At 41.3% G+C, this 15512-nt stretch overlaps 1 non-coding gene across 1 annotated transcript; it reads left to right on the top strand.

The window, feature by feature from the left end:
* Positions 1-386: 386 nt before the first annotated feature.
* trnai-aau (transfer RNA isoleucine (anticodon AAU)) lies at positions 387-460 on the top strand. Its single transcript has one exon. It is a non-coding gene; the product is annotated as a tRNA-Ile (tRNA).
* The last annotated feature ends 15052 nt before the right edge of the window (positions 461-15512 follow it).

Raw genomic sequence — 15512 nt, 5'->3', positions numbered from 1 at the left:
AAGCATGCTGTTGGTGGAACTCCACCTGGAAAAGATCCAGTGTGCTCTGTTTCACAGCCCGTTGAAGGAATGTGTTGGAGTTTGTTCAAAAAACAGCCATGCCGCTATACTTGAAGCATTTTCATTAGGAAACACAGTGCTTTCGACTGTTTTCCTATTTTAGTCTACTAAAGTATGACTTTGTTAGTTTCTCCAGCCACATTTTTCATCAGCTGAAATGCATAGGTGGCTTCTGATCAGTAGGACCTTCCAAGAGTTGGCTTTCATTGGTATAGCTTGAAGTAATTTCTTGTAAACACACATTTCTCTTGTGTTCTTAACAGTTCTTCCACACTCTTTTTTGGTATATTAGACAAAAAAAGGGGTCGGTTTAGGAACAAGTTGTAGGCCGGTTAGCTCAGTTGGTCAGAGAGTGGTGCTAATAACGCCAAAGTCATGGGTTCAAGCCCCATACTGGCCATTCCAGCAACTGTCCAATGTGCCGTCTCATGGTAGATTGTGGTTTTTGTTTGGTGGGATCCAAGAAAAAAACCTCTGCCAACTTCCAGGTGACAGATCGGGCCAGGTAAGCTTTATGACCTCTATTGGCAGATAATACTCTGGCTTAGTGGGTGCATCCACTGTGCATGTGGCAGGTAGGACTACGTTTTTAAGAGCGTGATACATGGGAGAAATGCTGTGGCATGCACTTATTTCAAGCAACAATCAATTATTTCAAGCAACAATCAAGCAATATCCACCACCCACGTGACCAACCCAACACCAGCAGTTGGCTCAAACAGACTCAAACGAACGTTCATGAAAAGTGGGAACTTCTGCCGAACCACGTGGCCTAACAGATAAGGCGTCTGACTTCGGATCAGAAGATTGAGGGTTCAAGTCCCTTCGTGGTTGGTTGTGAGTCCTTGAGGAGCAGGCATGCGTTCCCAGTTTGTTCGCAGCAGGCCGACCTCGGATCCTTTATGTCATCCAAAATTGCTATGCTGTTGTCAATTTCATGTCCTTCAACAGAGACTACGAGTTCTCAAACGAGGCTCAAATGGCCAGGTTGGGGACTGAAGCCATAAACTTGGCCTTATCAGTGCCAGGCTCGAGTCATATTGGCTTAGAAGCAACCATAGAAAGTCAATAACATGCCATGCCATGAATATGAGGAAGAGCCAGCATCAGCTGACAGACGTAGAGAATAGACAGACTGTTCCCTGTTTGTGAAGGACTGCTATAAAAGTTTAGCATAACTGTTTGTCTGTCCTGAATCAGTCTTATTAGGTAATGTTCAAATAGTTTTATCATTCCAGTGTTTTCAGTGTGGGAGAAAGTACTCAGGGCCTTCAAGTTACACACTATGAAAGGCAGCAACAAGTTTAATATTCAGAAACCTAAAGTATGTATCAGCAGCAGAATCGACCTAAAAATAAATGTTTGTTTCAGTTCTATGAAGCTGAGTATTTTGGATTAGTAGTACTGCTGTGTTTGTTGCATCATAATGCTGTAATTGTTTATATGCTTTATATATTCTGAGGTAAGTTGAGGTGTTACATCATATTCTATAAGGATGATATGTGTTTGTATACTTTCTGCCCAGTTTGTCCCATTTAGCAGAAGTCAGCCAGTTTAAGGCTCTGATATTTATTCTGTATGACTTAAAGCAGTTATGACATGGTATGATTTTCTTACCCAATAAACGAATATTTAATATATCAGTCTACACGGCAAATCCAGCATGTCCAAATTAACACTGTCAGATTTGATTTCAACACTATTAAAGTGTCTATATGGGTCCACACCAGAGAGTGTTAATTTAACTCTTTTTGGAGAGTTGGTACGTTAACTCTGATTTAGTGTTAAACACCAAATCTGTCTGGAGTTGATAATTTAACACTTACTAATGCTAACTAGGTGTTAAGAGTTTATATATTAACTCTCAAAGAGTATTTTAGTTTAACTACGTAAGAGTTATCTTCTAATTAATTCTAAAAAGCGGGAATTTTACTGTTCTGAACTTCTAGAAATTTCTTTTGGAAATAAACATTTACTAAAAAGACGCAATGGTTTTTGAAAAACATTTATTCTGAACTGTGCACCACAATTTCAAAACATTTTCTGAAAGATGTAACAGTGTACATGTTCTCGATTTCATTAGAATTTTGTTTATCAAAAGGTCTGACATAGGTGAGCTGGTAAATGCAAATAACAGCATTCTCATCACTTATTTCTTCAATACAATATGCATGTCCTTCATTCATCACTTTGTGGAACTTCAACGCACTTCTGCTCTCCCCCATATTCCATCTTCACAAGCATATCCTATGTGTAGATGGAATAAAAATTAGCTGACACTAATTAATGGCACAAATAATCCAGTAATCAATTGCAGCACAGTAAAAAAAAGAAATCATTTTTGAGCCATTACTTGTGTAAAGCATTTCCCCAAAAGACAAGGACACAGGCAACAGGTAGTACTGAACTAAATGTAAAACCTCAACCTTTTTCATTTTTACCTAAACCGTGTGCACAAAACTCTGGAGGGATCTAAATGCTAACGTAGAACCCAGTCAGGACGTCTGCTACTGCTGTTTGCTCGTTTTTTTTATGGGAGATCGTTTTCAGGCTTCAAGTAGCACCATTATACCAACATTTCACATTCTAGACATTGTTTTAGGTGTATTTGACCAAAGGTTTGACTGAAAATTCACCTGCAAGCTTTTTTTCAAGGCTGCGGTATTTGCCCGCAAACAATACCTTTCATCTAGCTAAAACAGAATATTATGCTATCAGCGAGCAACATGGCTAATGCCTTTCACACAGCTTTGTCTCAACTCCAAAGAGCCACAGAAGTAAAAGCTAATAATAATAATTGAAACAATCTTTGAAAAAATGACTTACCAAGCATGGCAAACAACTCAAATATGTAGAGCAAAATGTTCTGAAATGGCTTCAATCAGCTTTGATTGGAGCCTATGGTGCTGGGGGCGGAGTCTGTGAATTTACTCTATTGGTGTCATAGCCCCTGTAGGAGTTCAGAGTTAAGAGGTCAAGAGTTAATGTTTCCATTGTAACACCTCCAGATTTGAAATAGAAACACTCATTTTTAACACTCGATTTTAACTACTATCATTTTACACCTCAGAGTTACATTAAAAGAATGTGACTCTACTTAGAGTAAAATTAACTCTACTTTTGCAAGAAGACTACTAACACCAAAACATTTAACACTTTTGAATTTGCTGTATACTCTTCATTTTATCAGAAACAGTTTTCACAGCTTGTACATTTTCTTTTTACACATATACAGTGGGGCAAAAAAGTATTTAGTCAGCCACCGATTGTGCAAGTTCCCCCACTTAAAATGATGACAGAGGTCAGTAATTTGCACCAGAGGTACACTTCAACTGTGAGAGACAGAATGTGAAAAAATAATCCATGAATTCACATGGTAGGATTTGTAAAGAATTTATTTGTAAATCAGGGTGGAAAATAAGTATTTGGTCACCTCAAACAAGGAAAATCCCTGGCTCTCACAGACCTGTAACGTCTTCTGTAAGAAGCTTTTCTGTCCCCCACTCGTAACCTGTATGAATGGCACCTGTTTGACCTCATCATCTGTATAAAAGACACCTGTCCACAGCCTCAACCAGTCAGACTCCAAACTCTGCCATGGCCAAGACCAAAGAGCTTTCGAATCTCATCCCGTGGGGTCAAAATGATCATGAGAACGGTGAGCAAAGATCCCAGAACCACACGGGGGGACCTGGTGAATGACCTGCAGAGAGCTGGGACCAAAGTAACAAAGGTCACCATCAGTAACACACTACAACGGCAGGGAATCAAATCCCGCAGTGCCAGACGTGTTCCGCTGCTGAAGCCAGTGCATGTCCAGGCCCGTCTGAAGTTTGCCAGAGAGCACATGGATGATACAGCAGAGGATTGGGAGAATGTCATGTGGTCAGATGAAACCAAAGTAGAACTTTTTGGTATAAACTCAACTCGTCGTGTTTGGAGGAAGAAGAATACTGAGTTGCATCCCAAGAACACCATACCTACTGTGAAGCATGGGGGTGGAAACATCATGCTATGGGGCTGTTTTTCTGCCAAGGGGACAGGACGACTGATCCGTGTTAAGGACAGAATGAATGGGGCCAAGTATCGTGAGATTTTGAGCCAAAACCTCCTTCCATCAGTGAGAACTTTGAAGATGAAACGAGGCTGGGTCTTCCAACATGACAATGATCCAAAACACACCGCCCGGGCAACAAAGGAGTGGCTCTGTAAGAAGCATTTGAAAGTCCTGGAGTGGCCTAGCCAGTCTCCAGACCTCAACCCCATAGAAAATCTGTGGCGGGAGTTGAAAGTCCGTGTTGCTCGGCGACAGCCCCAAAACATCACTGCTCTTGAGAAGATCTGCATGGAGGAATGGGCCAAAATACCAGCTACTGTGTGTGCAAACTTGGTAAAGACCTATAGTAAACGTTTGACCTCTGTTATTGCCAACAAAGGTTATGTTACAAAGTATTGAGTTGTATTTTTGTTATTGACCAAATACTTATTTTCCACCCTGATTTACGAATAAATTCTTTACAAATCCTACCATGTGAATTCATGGATTTTTTTTTCACATTCTGTCTCTCACAGTTGAAGTGTACCTCTGGTGCAAATTACTGACCTCTGTCATCATTTTAAGTGGGGGAACTTGCACAATCGGTGGCTGACTAAATACTTTTTTGCCCCACTGTATGTAAGCATTGAGCCAAATTTAGTTATGCAAACATACTGAAGGAACAACATTTGTCTCTTATATATGATACACCTATATATACACTGTCAAAGATACTTCTCTTTGAGTGACGATTTAAGGTGATAAGACATAAATAACTCCAACTTGAATCTGTACTGAAGCTCAGTATTTGACACAAAGTTCATGTTCACTGCTGTAATAGCTAATAATGATTAATATAATAACTATAATATTGGCCATATTATATTTACATTACCAAAGTGATATTACTTTAGTCTCATGAACAACATTAGCTAATTGTTATTTACTAGCTAATTTTAAAATGACCGTTCAGTACAGAAATGAAGGCCAAAAATCATGTTTTACAGTCCTGTCGTCTCAGCCTCAGATACTTATCAAATCACACAAAGATCATGTAGAAACAAACAAACAAATGAACAAAATATGTTCTCCTTCATTTCTGTCAAACAAAGTTGTATGACACATTTCCAGCGGTTAGTATCATGGTTGCTAGGCAACCTGGGCAGCGCGACGGAGACTAGACCATCCCATACAGCCCATGTGTTTGCAACAAACTTGCCGTTTATTTTGCAATTCAAGCTCAACACTGCCCCTAGCGTCCTGGAGCACTTCCGTTGTGTTTTGGAGTTTGCATGTGTTTTGAATTTTGTAAGTGTTTTGGAGTTTGTAAGTGTTTTGGAGTTTGTACATGCTTTGTCTCTAGGGGCCACCGTACTACACCTCGTGAAAGACCTACCTGTTGACCACTGGGGGACCACTTCCACGTAGAGGGAACCAAAAGAAAAGAAGTCATCGTGTTGGGAGACGTGACTGGATGGAGACACCTGAAAGCAGTGACTGTGAAAACTCTGAAACAGCCAGAGTACAGTACTGACTTAGAGTATCACCACAAGCTCAGCATCAAACATTTTAATTTCTTTGGCTCTCAGAGGAGGCAGACGCACTTTTTCTCCTGTCCCTTGTCTTCCCTGCTAGTTCTTATGTCCTTGCCTAGTCTCGTGTCTTTTTTGGATTACTTTCCCTGGAACACTCTCTCACAGTCTGTGTCTAAAACCTAAAAGAGAATTATGGATTTGATCAACTGGTCTCTGAATGCTATTGACACCCTTTAACGAGAAGTCTGGGCTCAGGAGAACCCGAGTGCCCTGGAGGTACTTTCCCTGCCAGATACACGATGGATGGGTGGCAGAGGATCGTGTGCCTGGCGGGACTGTCGATTGAGGACGCTGAAGATATCTACCTATTCGGAACCATGATAACAGGGTTCTTGCTGATCGGAGCTGGCTTGGCCCTGGCTTATCGGAGAATTAAGAGAGCGGAACTGGCTGTTCAAACCCCCACAAGGTTGCCCGCTGGGATTGGAACGACAGGTGTGACTTCTCAGAAAGGGCTCACTGAAGATGGCATGGTTAAGAGCTTGGAGGCGCTTACGACTGCAGTGAATCCTCAGAATAACACCTCTGAGCGTATGTATGTTGGATTACATCAGGAAAGAATCAACTCAGAACAACATCTCCGGGCGGAAGCTGGATTACATCTTGGATCAGTTGGCTGCGGTCGTGAGGTCTCAGAATCTGCTATGTGAGCAAAAGAGTGACAAGACCACGGAATCGACGGCTAATAACATCATGGAGAAACTCGCAGCTATTAACGGGAGATTGAGAGACCAGTGTCGGAGTGTTAAAAACAGCTTGAAATTCTCATGAGTTGTTTGCAAAAGAAAACCATCATAATGCGGCTACCCCTTCGGCGCCAGCTGTGGGCCCAAGGCTGGAGCCGAACAAAAACTCCCTGATAACGACTGTGTTGAGTCTGTCCTTCCCATTCCCTACAAGGCCACCTGGGTTGGCTGGAAGACTGTTTACTTAGCCTGGCGGGGCGAAGGACACTGTCTCAGCTGAACTCTGGACACGCACACACATACATATACTGATACTGATAAGCACTCACTGACGCATCACCCTCCCTATCCAACGCCACCTCCAACGCTTACCTCCCCCATGATGTGGACATCGGGTCAGCTGGAGGCGCAGTCGAAGATTGCAGCGGTCCCAGATCAGATGTACACACTGGAACACATTCACATGTTGCCTAGGGGACTGGCGACACTTTTAAGGCAAGTGATTACTTGCCAGGAAGCTGCAAAACTGTGACGCAATCTGCTGTAGTGGCATTAAAGTCCTGCCAGTTTACAGCGGCTGATTTGGTCCCTAAAATCCAGAGAGTAATTATTCATGGAAAGGAATTCATGTGGACTCTAAGCATGTGGACACTAAGCCTGTGGGCAGGCAAGGACATTTAAACAGTGAGGCTGACGACCTACCATTTCTTCGTGTGACTGCTTCTGGTCTAAAAGGGACTCCAATACCAAAATCGATGAATTTGACACATAGAAATGCTGGATGATCAGGCGATGTGTCAAACACAATGTTTTTTGGCTTAATGTCTCGATGGTAGACACCCTTGGATTGCATTTCAGCGGCTGCATGTACCAGCTGTCTCATTATGACCAGACAGACAAATGAAAAATACATTCAAATAATCAGATTTACATTATCCATTAAAGTTTGCCATATATGTTATATTGCCACTCGCTGACCTTAACCTCCCTCTCGTGCACAAAGGTTCTTCTGTTTGCCAGGTAGGCTTCCAAGTCTATGTTTTTTTGGCCTTTCAAAGACCATAATGAGTTCGTCTTCCAAGTCATACCAGTCGTTTTAAGCGGGCGTCACATTGCTGCTCGTAGCCTCTGGTCCTGCCCCCACTTTTATTAGCAATGCCACCTCCTTGGGAATCTCGGTCATTTTACCATTAAGAAGCTTGAGAAACAGAACATCAAGGTCAGTGTTCAAACATTAGGCTGTTTGAGGAACACGTTGGGGGAAAACAACAGAAAAAGACAAACATTTCTTACCACTGGTAGGTAGCTGACTAAAAACTGAGCAACATGCTTAATCACCACCTGCATTACAGAGAAAATGTGTTTTAGAAAAAGAGAACAGGAGGAACTAGAAGAATTGTAAAGTGCACACATAAGAAGCCATACTGGGAAATTGTCTTCTCTGCGTTTTCCAAAGAAGACAGTCCCAAAGCCTCCTTCACCCAGCTTATCCTGCTCTTCGTATTTTTCTTCAAAGTCCTCTACAGAGAGACAAAACAAACACAGGGGTTGTGATTAGTTGTATGTAGGAAAGCTGACTTTGCCTCAATGTACACATTCATACAGTCTTTGTTAGAAGCTTCCTAGTGATTAGCAGATGGATACCAGCTAAACTCTGAGAGCTTGGGAAAGAGGCTCTATCGCTGCAGGTGTGGTTTGAACTTACCTATGTACTTCTTACCTTTAGTGTGACTTTTGTATTTGCTGTGTGTATCTGACTCATAGACGGAGCAGCTGGCCTCCTCCTGTGAGCTTGATGTCTTGCTCTTTTTACTGCGTGGTTGTTTTGTTCCATCGCTGCTTGACTTTCCTTTGGTGCTCTTCTTTCTGAAAGCAGCTGCAAAAACCAAAACCAATTAGACCTCTGAACTCCACACAGGCCTACAGATGATCAATAACTATAAAACAAAAAATCTCTGAATGTCTCACTTACACTTCTCCAAGACAAGATGGCTGAGGCCAACCGGACTTTTGCTGTCCTTGCTTCTTTGGGAAGCTTTTTCCAGTCTTTCTGTGGCACAATCTTTCCGTTTGGAGCTCTTGATTCGCCCATCTGACATCCTGTCCTCTATCCTGAGGAACCAGGGATCAGTGTGGCGGTCTGCAGTTTGTACAAAGATCACTTGGTTACTACTGAACTCTGACTTTGTCTGCACTTAGAACTATCACAAGACATTAAAACAAAACATCGGGCATTGATGACATCACAGGAATCTAACATTCTAATCTATGCAAACTGTCTCCAAGGCTACATAATATCAAATTAAATCATAGCAAAGGAGTAAAAAGCAGGATCAGTCTTAGGGTGTATGTTACATGTTTGCCAGTTTGGATGAGTGAGTGCAATACTTCATCGGCCTGTGTTGTAGCAACCTGTTGAACCTGCTGAGAAACTTTTCTTTGTCCACTCTGCCCCAAACTTCACATGCTCCATAAAAGTCGAGGCCTAGAGACCTCTGCATAGTTATTAGCATTAGGTTATCAGTATCATCTGATATATATGACATTTACAGTACAGTACTCACACATGACATAGGAGGAATAAATATGAACTTTTTGACATAAATTTGATCATATGAAATTGGATTTTTTTTAAATATGAAACTTTTTCCTTCCGTCATACTTCAGAAATATAATATATTAAGTTTTGAACATTTTAAAACATTTAAGTTTGCTCGTTGTATTTATAAGATCCTACATGGACGTGCTCCACAATCATTGGTCAGTCATGTTAAAATCCATTATCAGTGGAAAACAAACCTGATTGTGCAATACCTTTTAGACATAACACTCAGCAAACAGTTATTATCAGTTAAAGTCAGTGAGATTTGGAGTGATACATGACACATGACGGAATAAGACACGCAGACTTAGCATGACGAACCGACGAGGAACACGTACACTGTAAATACATACAGAGGGAAAAGAGGATTAGAGATGAGACATGGACATAACTAAGCACAAACAGAACATGATGGCTGGGGGGGAAACACACGTGACAGAAGGAATGGGTCACAAGGGCAAAACATGTAAACGAGAGGAGGAGACGGGAGAAAAAGACATTACTGAAATACATGAAGGGCCAGGGCTGGGGCAGCCAACCAGTCACAGACAAACAGCCACATTTTTTACTGTGTCACCGCAAAGAGCCACATCATACACCTGGGCACACATGAACATCACCCATCCCTTCCTCTGTCCTGCGTTCAGTTTGGGGTATCAAACTCAGGACCCTAACCCCATCAGGCCGGGGTCTTTGTGTGGAGTCTGCATGTTCTCTCCAGCTTCCTCCCACAGTCTAAAGACATGCAGTCAGTGGGGGTCTTCTCGCCCCGTTCACATTCACACAGAGATGCATTGAAGATCACCTTGTGGTTAGTGCCTTCTATTCGATGTACAGACTGAATAATAACACCTTCTAATTAGTTCTGTCTCCTATTGGTGCTCTTCTACGAGTAATCAGTGCTTGATGGCTTACTAAGCGTAACTTTTTTCACAACATTGATAACAAACACACACAAAACAACAACAACATATATTATCTAAAAAAACTTGATTGGACCACAGTTTTGATGTTCATCCTACATGTTTATTGAGATTATCTAATGTCTGCGACGGTATCTTCTCCCACGTCTGCGGACACCCGAGGCCTTGTGGGCTCTCCTGCGTCTGCTAACGGGGCGAGAAGACTTCGCACGTTTGCGTCTATACCTGCGTCATGGCATCGTCCAAAACGGCGGTACCTGCTCCACGTCACGGGTTCTATTTATGGACTCACCTGGCAACTTTAGTGATGTTACTGCTGATGTTGTGCCTCTACATAAATAGCATCATAATTTCATATTTTGTCAGCACTTCCTAGCAGTATGTAACTACTAGAGATGGACCGATCCGATATTACGTATCGGTATCGGTCCGATACTGACCCAAATTACTGGATCGGATATCGGCGAGAAATAAAAAATGTAATCCGATCCATTAAATATCAAAAAAGCACCTCACAAAACTTGCTACACTGCGTAACTCAGCTCATCACCGTAGCACGTAGCAGAAGTGTGCGTAATGTGATAGAGCGGCTGTGTGTATTTGTAGCCTTGCTACCAAACCAGCATTTCATCTCCGAGGAAGTTTTCCCAGAGAGAAGTAAAGCAAGTGTGTAAATTCATCTCTGAATGTTTGTAAAGCATTCCCACTTTAAGCTTAACAACCGAGATATGGAGCGAGTGCCTCTCTCTCTCTCCTGCTGCTACTTCAATCATGAAACTGATCAATGATCAGCTGATTGGCTTTTCTGTCGCGAGTCCGTCTCTCTTCTTTGTTTTTGGCCCACTTTGCACCAGAAAGAGGAAACCAGTGGCTGAACAACAGCAGCACGTTTAACCTTGATAAGCTGTTGTTAGAATTTATTTAATATTACTTTCTACACCAGGATCTTTTTTTACGTAGCTGACAGCTGGTAACTGTGCAGGGGTGGATCTAGCAAAGTTTAGCCAGGGGCCCGATAGGGCATGAACAGAGAAAAGGGGGCACAAAGACATACTTTTCTTTCTTATTCTCATTTAAAATATCTAGCTTTTAATAAATAATTATCTGAATCTTACACACAAAGTTTTAATATGATGTAAAATATATAGAAGTCCATTACTGTATATAGTAACTGTTAAGTCTAATATACCCTAGTAAGCTATACTACTTTTTCCTTTGGGAAAGTACCATCTGTGCAGTTCTGTAGAAGAAAGATGTTGAATCTATTTAATTATTCTTGAAAAATAATTTATTTCTGTGCATTTTTCCCCCCTGCATCAAATTAAATTTGATTACATCAATTAAGCATCATAAGGTGGAGGGTGGTTCCCTATTATTTTTTTTTTTACTGGGAGTTTGCAACCCTATTAGTTAGGTTGCTTAATATTTCTGCTAAGTACTCTTTAAAATACCAGAATAGGGAGGATGGAGCAGGTTTAAGTTTATTAGTTTGATCAGTATTGCTGAATTACTCCCATGATGCATTGAGTTTTTCCTTTCCAGTCACCTTTCTCACTCACTATGTGTTAATAGACCTCTCTGTATTGAATCATATCTGTTATTAATCTCTGTCTCTCTTCCACAGCATGTCTTTTATCCTGTCTTCCTTCTCTCACCCCAACCGGTCGCAGCAGATGGCCGCCCCTCCCTGAGCCTGGTTCTGCCGGAGGTTTCTTCCTGTTAAAAGGGAGTTTTTCCTTCCCACTGTCGCCAAAGTGCTTGCTCATAGGGGGTCATATGATTGTTGGGCTTTTCTCTGTATCTATGAAGCGCCTTGAGGCGACATTTGTTGTGATTTGGCGCTATATAAATAAAATTGAATTGAATTGAATTGAATTGAACTATGAAATATTTTGGGCGCAGTGTATTTTTTACATACAGGTATAACAGAATAGCTCTAGTGTTGTTATTTATTTATATTTATAAACTTGAGTATAAACTTATACAAAATGCAGCAAGATATTTAAAAAATGTTTTATTGATTAAGAAACACACTATATCGGATTCATATCGGTATCGGCAGATATCCAAATTTATGATATCGGTATCGGTATCGGACATAAAAAAGTGGTATCGTGCCATCTCTAGTAACTACACAATAAATGTCAGGGTTTGCGTGTTGAGATATGAATGGAGGACCCAAGATACACTGCTGATGTGAGTGAGCTTTATTTATGGAGAGTGACATACAAACAAAGGCGAGGGAGGCGAGAAACAAAACTAGGAAAACCTAAACTGGGAAAGCTGAGAACCAGATAAGAAACCTGGACATGAGGGAATGGAGTTAAAACACGAAGGATGACAAGCAGGAAAAACAGCATGGAGGAACACAGACGGACCAGTAACGCACACAAGAGGACAAATGCTATAAATTAGTGATGGCCCGCTTGAAGCTGACGCTCCGGCGCGTGTGTCAAAAACACCAACACACCGCTTTAGAAGCACTCTGTCGATGCTTGATTCGTTTGGCCACAGTCACGTGATCAGTGACGTCCAATTGTGAATTGTGAATTCAACTCTGCAGAGTGGGCAATCATAATTCAATTCAATTCAATTCAACTTTATTTATATAGCGCCAAATCACAACAAAAGTCGCCTCAAGGCGCTTCATAGATACAGAGAAAAACCCAACAATCATATGACCCCCTATGAGCAAGCACTTTGGCAACAGTGGGAAGGAAAAACTCCCTTTTAACAGGAAGAAACCTCCGGCAGAACCAGGCTCAGGGAGGGGCGGCCATCTGCTGCGACCGGTTGGGGTGAGAGAAGGAAGACAGGATAAAAGACATGCTGTGGAAGAGAGACAGAGGTTAATAACAGATATGATTCTATACAGAGAGGTCTGTTAATACATAGTGAGCGAGAAGGTTGACTGGAAAGGAAAAACTCAATGCATCATGGGAATCCCCCGGCAGCCTACATCTATTGCAGCATAACTAAGGGAGGATTCAGGGTCACCTGGTCCAGCCCTAACTATATGCTTTAGCAAAAAGGAAAGTTTTAAGCCTAATCTTAAAAGTAGAGAAAGTGTCTGTCTCCCGAATCCAAACTGGAAGCTGGTTCCACAGAAGAGGGGCCTGAAAACTGAAGGCTCTGCCTCCCATTCTACTTTTAAATACTCTAGGAACAACAAGTAGGCCTGCAGAGTGGGAGCGAAGTGCTCTAATAGGGTGATATGGTACTACAAGGTCATTAAGATAAGATGGGGCCTGATTATTTAAGACCTTGTATGTGAGGAGCAGGATTTTGAATTCAATTCTGGATTTAACAGGAAGCCAATGAGGGGAAGCCAAAACAGGAGAAATCTGCTCTCTCTTTCTAGTCCCTGTCAGTACTCTTGCTGCAGCATTTTGGATTAGCTGAAGGCTTATCAGGGAGTTTTTTGGACATCCTGATAATAATGAATTGCAGTAGTCCAGCCTGGAAGTAATAAATGCATGAACTAGTTTTTCAGCGTCACTCTGAGACAGGATATTTCTAATTTTAGAGATGTTGCGCAAATGGAAGAACGCAGTCTTACATATTTGTTTAATATGTGCGTTGAAGGACATATCCTGGTCAAAAATGACTCCAAGGTTCCTCACAGTGTTACTGGAGGCCAAGGTAATGCCATCCAGAGTAAGAATCTGGTTAGATACCATATTTCTAAGCTTTTCAGCGCCGAGTACAATAACCTCAGTTTTATCTGAATTAAGAAGCAGAAAGTTAGCGGCCATCCAGGTCTTTATGTCTTTAAGACATTCCTGCAGTTTAACTAATTGGTGTGTGTTATCTGGCTTCATGGACAGATAGAGCTGGGTGTCATCTGCATAGCAATGAAAATGTATGCTATGTCTTCTAATGATGCTGCCTAAGGGAAGCATGTATAATGTAAACAGAATTGGTCCTAGCACTGAACCCTGTGGAACTCCATAATTAACCTCAGTGTGTGAAGAGGACTCTCCATTTACATGCACAAATTGGAGTCTATTAGATAGATATGATACAAACCACTGCAGTGCAATACCTGTAATACCCACAGCATGTTCTAATCGCTCTAATAGGATAGTATGGTCAACAGTATCGAATGCTGCACTAAGGTCTAGCAGGACAAGCACAGAGATGAGTCCACTGTCAGAGGCCATAAGAAGATCATTTGTAACCTTCACTAAAGCTGTTTCTGTGCTGTGATGAACTCTGAAACCTGACTGAAACTCTTCAAATAAATCATTCCTCTGCAGATGATCTGTTAGCTGTTTGACAACTACTCTTTCAAGGATTTTTGATATGAAAGGAAGGTTGGAGATTGGCCTATAATTAGCTAAGACTGCTGGGTCTAGAGATGGCTTTTTGAGTAAAGGTTTAACTGCAGCCACCTTGAAGGCCTGTGATACATAGCCGATTATTAGAGATAGGTTGATCATATATAAGATCGAAGAATTAATCAATGGCAGGACTTCTTTGAGCAGTTTTGTAGGAATGGGGTCTAAAAGACACGTTGATGGTTTGGAGGAAGTAATTATTGAAGTTAACTCAGAAAGATCAATTGGAGAAAAAGAGTCTAACTTAACATCAATGGTACTAAGAGTAGCTGTAGATAATATTACATCTGTGGGATGATTATTGGTAAATTTTTCTCTAATGATAAAAATTTTATTTGTGAAGAAGTTCATGAAGTCATTACTAGTTAACGTTAAAGGGATAGTTGGCTCAAAAGAGCTCTGACTTTTTGTCATCCTGGCTACAGTGCTGAAGAGAAACCTGGGGTTGTTCTTATTTTCTTCAATCAGTGACGAATAGTAAGATGTTCTGGCTTTGCGGAGGGCTTTCTTATAAAGCAACAAACTATTTCTCCAGGCTAAATGATGATCCTCTAAATTTGTGACACGCCATTTCCTCTCCAGATTACAAGTCATCTGCTTTAGGGTACGTGTTTGAGAATTATACCACGGAGTCAGGTACTTCTGATTAGAGACCTTAGTTTTCACTGGAGCTACAGTATCCAGAGTCGTACGGAGGTGAAATTATTAACCAGATAATCAACCTCTGTTGGGGTAGCGTTCAGATAGCTGCTCTGCTCTGTGTTGGTACAGGGCATTGACGATTATAACAGTGGGTGGATTATATTCTTAAACTTAGTTACAGCGCTTTCAGAAAGACATCTACTTTGATAAAGTCTACTCTCCACTGCTGTGTAATCAATTATTGTAAATGTAAATGTTATCAGGAAATGATCAGATAGGAGAGGGTTTTCAGGAAACACTGTTAAATGTTCAGTTTCTATGCCATATGTTAAAACAAGATCTAGAGTGTGATTAAAGTGGTGGGTGGGTTCTTTTACATTTTGAGAGAAACCAATTGAGTCTAATAACAGATTAAATGCCATGTTGAGGCTGTCATTTTTAGCATCTACATGGATGTTAAAATCACCCACAATAATTATTTTATCTGAGCTCAGAACTAAATTAGATATAAAGTCTGAGAAATCAGACAGAAACTCTGTGTAAGGCCCAGGTGGACGATAGATGATAACAAGTAAGACTGGTTTCTGAGTTAACAGCTCCCACCCCATACAGGCCACCCTGACAACAC

Source organism: Neolamprologus brichardi, unplaced genomic scaffold, assembly GCF_056152115.1.
Source record: "Neolamprologus brichardi isolate AB-2024 unplaced genomic scaffold, ASM5615211v1 NODE_ptg000033l+_length_6344489_cov_1, whole genome shotgun sequence".
Lineage (NCBI taxonomy): Eukaryota > Metazoa > Chordata > Actinopteri > Cichliformes > Cichlidae > Neolamprologus > Neolamprologus brichardi.
The sequence above is the reverse complement of the archived record's forward strand: the minus strand, read 5'-3'. Positions and strand labels throughout refer to the sequence as shown.